This window comes from Durio zibethinus, chromosome 28, assembly GCF_047325235.1.
Source record: "Durio zibethinus cultivar Kanyao isolate XHJ-2024 chromosome 28, ASM4732523v1, whole genome shotgun sequence".
Classification (NCBI taxonomy): domain Eukaryota; kingdom Viridiplantae; phylum Streptophyta; class Magnoliopsida; order Malvales; family Malvaceae; genus Durio; species Durio zibethinus.
In genome coordinates, this window is record NC_143189.1 from 15,752,854 (window position 1) to 15,758,853 (window position 6,000).

A 6,000-nucleotide genomic window follows, 5' to 3' on the forward strand; every position below is an offset into this window, starting at 1 on the left:
CAAAAAGCCAAAATGTTGAAAAACTAGCAAAACATATTGATCTTTACAAGAAAGGATTGATTGAGTAAGGCACAGGATCGATCCCTTATCAAAATCAATCGATCCCCTATGCCCAGAAAAGCTCCAACGACTAGTTTTCAAGCTTCAACAGATTTTCTCTACTTTAAACCATCCATAATGGCTAGTTTTTCAACTCTTCTATATATTGGGCATTTTAACACATTAAGAAATAGTAAGAATCAAGAGCATAAGTACCAATAAGCCATACATTCATATCTCTCAAAGAAATTAAGAATTTTAAAGCTCTTAAGTCTATATCTTTGTATTTATTTTATCTAAATCATATTTGTTGTTCATTCATCATTTCTTTGTACTTAAACTTAGCAAACACCTAGCCTTACAAAAGTTATTTTATTGTTTGTAAAATTACTTTTGATATACAAAAAGGGAAGAGAGTAAAATGAGAGGTATCTTTTTAAAAGCTTTATAGTAAGATTGAGTAAAATACTATAAATGGTAGATGTTTCTATCTTAAGCCTTAGAAAGAAAAAGATAGGGTTATATTTTCAATTCAAGATTAGTAGATTGAAGCTTTGGTATGGATAACCAAAAAGAGATAATGTAGGTGCCTTGTGGAGAAAGACTAAATATCTATAAAACTTTGTATTTGATTTCTCTATCCTTATCTCTTTACTTTGCCTTTGCTTTAAGATTATCAATTTATTGTTATTTGTATCATATTTTGATATTAATTTTAATTTTTTATTTAATTATATTAAAATCATTATTTTGGAAGAATTTAGAGAAATCCAATTCACCCTCTCTTGGATCACTATCTCACCTAAAAAGGTAATAATTGGTATCAGAGTTTTGATATATTTTTATAGGTTTAACCACATTGAATAAAAATCATGTGGCTCAATTTAGGTTCCAAGATGATGAAAAAGTTCTCAAAGATTTTATGTTTGATAAATTTGAATTTTGTGAATGAATAATGAGGATGAAAGTGTTCATAATGACCCAAGATTTCAAAGCTTAAAATGTGATAAAGAAAGGGTTTAAAATTCTTTCAAATCATGCAAACTACATAAAGTAAGTGATAGATGATGCTAAGATCAAGTGCTTACTATGTAGAGTTTTTTACTCTAACAACTTCAACTTGTTTTCAAAGTACTCCACCTCAAATGAGATATAGAGGAAGTTGGAGGAAATACATGAAAGGCAAACCTCTAACTAAAATGCATTATATATCTTATGGCTTTAGAAGAATCGGAGGTAACTTCTAATTTTATTGATTCAAATTCATATATTTTTTATGAATTACAAAATGCTTATAATGAGCTATATTTTGAATGTGAATCAATGAAAAAGAAATATAAGAAAATGATTGTTTGATGAATGAAAAAACTGTTTTAAAAAAAGAAAATTAAAAATTAAAAATAGATTTTAAAATCTCTCAAAGTAGAAATGAATTTTTAGAAAAAGACATTATTATTTTGAAAAAGAAATTTGATGAATTGATGAATGAAAAATAAGAACTTTTAAACAAGAGTTTAAGTGCAAAAATGATTAAATGTAATTTTTGTAATTTTCGTGGTCATACAATATATATATGATCCATAAAGAGAAAAGTTTCATTTAGAATTAGATACGTATGGGTTCCAAAAGAAACAAGAGATATTGTAACTAACTATCAAGGATCCAAAGCAATTTGGATACCAAAAATCAAATAAGAATGTCTCTTGTAGGTGTACTAGAGCAAGGAGTTACATTGTGATTTTAAAGATTGAATACTCTAGACACACAAAATAGATGGGTAACTTCTAAACTTTTATGAATTTGAATTTGGTTACCTATTGTTGATGAATTTTGAATGCTAGATTGTTATATGCTTATTATTATATCTTGATTGATTCTAAATTGTTTTGAAGGAAATACATGCCAACATATACTTATCGATATTGTGTGTAATGCTTAAGATATATTTTATATATGCTTGATGTGATTAAGTTATGTACTTAATTGTTTTTATATTTATGCGTAAACTTAAGGGGAGCACTCAAAGCTTAATGATTTTAAAATTTTATGTTTTGCTTTGAAAATAATTTTTGCTAGAGTCAAGCTTTAAAATATGAAATATTGTTTTTGTAAGTTTTTAAATAGAAATAAATTTGAATATTTTGTATTCAATGTTTTAAATTTACTCAAATAAAGAAACATGATAACTTACATTGGTTTTAATTTTGCATAGTATTAAGTTCAAGTTATAAAGGATTTTTTAGCTTAAAATATCAAATCTTATTTTTTTTTTTAACATTTATGGGCATTAAGAAAAAACATTTGGACATTTTCAGATTGTAATATTAAACTTGTCTAAATGGTTTAATGAGCTTAAGTATGAGGTTAAATATATTTGCCTATTTTAGTAGCCTTTTTTAAGGAAATATGTGAAGAATTAACTTTTTGATTTTCTTATTTCTAAAGTCAAATGACCACTTGAACAACTTTGTTTTGACATTTAAAATTTGTTGGAATCATTCAAGTTGGTTAAAAATGAGCTTGACAAGTTTTTAGATTTTTTTTTTCATGGTATTTTTCAAGCACAAATGAGTTACAAAATTTTTAAGACTTAAAATCTTAGACATATGAAGCTTTGAATGGTCATTTTATTTTGTTTGGCATAAATGAACTTTTTTACATGAGTTTGGGGATACAAATATGATTTTTATGGCTGTAGTATATTTTGTATGGTATATATTGATCATTAAATAGTATAAGGTTTAAAAAGCTTACTTGAGAAATTTATTTATATTGCACATGCTTTATGATTCAAACATGCTTTCTTATTTTATGAAAAATATTTACAATCTTATTTCAAAGTTTTTGAATGGAAGCCATAATGGTTTAAATGTTTTAAAAGTGTTTTGGGCACTATTCATGCATAAATGGGATTTGAACCATTGAAAATTTGAAATACATGCATTTGTTGAATATTTATGCTTTTATCATATTTATTTGATCATTTCAAATTTGTTTGAAGTGGTTTCAATGCATAAACCTTTTTCATACATACTTCCATGACATAAGCTTTAAAAGGGGTAAAGTTAGAATATTTTCAAAATCATGCTAAAATTTGCTTCAAAATGTTTTTGATCTAAATGCCTTATTTCTACAAGTTTAAAATGATGTTTTTAACATGTTTAGATTTTATTTTTGACTAAAAACATTAAAATCCTAGATTTGGAATCCAAAAGCTGCAAATTTTCACTGTTTATTGCTCTAGCAGAAAAAAAGATTGATCCCCTCTTAAAGGGAATGATTAATTTTTTTGTCAAAAAATAAATCTATCATCCTACATGGGGGAACAATCACCTAAATGACAAGTTCAATCCCCTTGTGGAGATACTCAATCCATTTATGCAAAATGCCACCAAATACATTTTGGCTATTCAAATGGGTTGGAATCATATGTGCCGAGCTTATGTTATAACTCTTTGACTTTTGACTTTTAATTTTTGACCTTTGATTTTTTATTTTGACTTTAACCTTAAAATTTTCAATAATTTTTTAATATATATAATAATATTTTTTAATTAAAAAAGATATGCATTATAGATATTTATTTGATTATATTTTGGAACAAGTATTCTTGCTAAAATTAATAATTTGTTTTCAGTGCTTAAACTATTATTTCTCATTTAATTTCGTTACTGTTATAAATCTCATGTGTGCATATGGATGAAAATTATTTCTTGATGTAATGTTTATGTGGTTAAAATACTTGATTATTGAAAAATGCTAAATTGATTATTTTTTTATTTTTGTGAAAATTTTGAAATATATTTTTATGCTTGATTGTTATGTCACAATTTATTTGATTATTTATGATTTTAGATTGTAATAAAATATTTTAAAAATATGCTTGCTTTTGTGCTTAATTGACATTTTTCTTGATTTGTAATTTTAATTTGATGCATGATGAACTAATTAATCTTAAATGAAATATATTATTGGTTCATCCAGTGTTGTCTAGTATGTGTGCTTTATATTAATATAATTGAGCTACTTAACATGCTTACAACATGACTTAAATAAGTGATTTTCTTAAAATGCTTATGTTTGCCTGAAGTCATTGTTGATTATAGCCTATAATTTGTGTAGACATATCTATGCTTTTGTGATAAAAATTTTTTGATTATATTTTTTTATGATAAATATATTTTTCTTATCCTTTCAATTTTTATATGGCATTTGACATATTCTTTTGTGTTTTCTTGAATAATTTTGAATACTGAATATGTCTTCCTTCTGTTTATTATTCTCATAAATTAATTTTTGCACATTATATGTAAACTTTTGCTTTAGTGCTATTCTTATGCTATTTGATGTTTAAATTGATATATGACCTTTAGCTTAAGTATATATCTATTTTGTTATTGGCAATTTGTGCTTAATAAAATTTTTTTTGTTAATAATGACTTAAAATGTGAAATTCATATTTTAACAATTGGTATAATTTTTATTAGTTAGTATTCTTGATGCTACTAATGAAAATCTTTTGTCAAGAAATTTTTCTAAGTCTATATTAGAAGAACTTAAAATGAACATAAATAAGCTTATATTTTTTTGTTTTCAAGTGAAAGAAGCAAAACAAGTCTTCTTCATCAACCAAGCCTAATTTTACTCAAAACATTTAAATTGGAGAATTCAAAGCCAAATGAGCATAACAACATAGCTTGACATGGATGGAGGTAAATGTATTAACTCTATGCTATTTGCTTATGATGAATGAGTTTGAATACATACTTGCTTTGATATGTGCTTAAAAGACTCATTTGTTTTTGAATTTTTTGATTGTGTACAAAAATGAGACATTATGCTTGAACATATGAACACATTGTACAAATTAGTCACCAAGTTATTTGATAAAAATTGTCTTAATATTTTTTTAAGGCTTGGATTGATTAATTCACTTTGATTAATATACATGCTTAGTTTTTGATTGCATTGATGTGATTAATATAATTTTTTTGCATGAATATTTGCTTAAAATGAATTTTGAACATGGCTATGAGTTGGTTATGTTGATTTTTTAATCTTTAAATTGATTTGACTCATAGATTATGAATTAAAAATTTGAAATTTATATATATTTGCATTGATTAAGATCATTGAGATGGTATGTACCAAACTGTGCCTAAAAGCTTGTATTTGAATTAGGTATATTGCTTATGTATTTTTCATATGCTTGTATGATTTTGATTAAAATATATGATTGAATACTTGTATATGTTTGAGTTAAGTACACTGCTATGCATTGAAATAATTTGGATTATATTTGAATAATTATGTTTTCATTATTTTTTTGTTATAACATATATGCTTATCATGTTTGAAAAATTATGCTTATATAATCTTTGTTAAGACATGATGATTGAACCTTATTACTTATTAGTACTCATGATTCATTTATATATATGAGTTTATGATTCTTATTTTGGATAGGTTATGCTTATGAAATATTGGTTTTGTCATATTAGAATTATTGATTAAATCTTTGAAAGTTTAAATATTCATTATATATGCTTGACATATGTGTGATCTTTAAAAGTTGTTGGACAAAATTACTAATAAATCTTTTGAACTTTCATTGATGCCTATTTAGTATATCTATCCTTATTCCTTATACTTTTCATGCAAAATTATGTGTGCCTTAAATTGATTACTCCTTATTTTGAAAAAGAAAAAAATTTTAGAATACAATTTTGCTTGGATTAAAATGAGTTATTTTGTGATAGTAATTGGTATGCTTTTTGATGACATATCTTTAATAATTATTATCATTAACATTTGGTATGAGTTTAAATATATGTGCTTGAGTTTATGCTTAATTACTATTGTTATTTTATGTTCTAAGCACATCTACAATAACATAATTTATAAGTAGATTGCATATCATTCATTATCCTTTGCTTATAAATTTCATGTAGTAAATTTGAC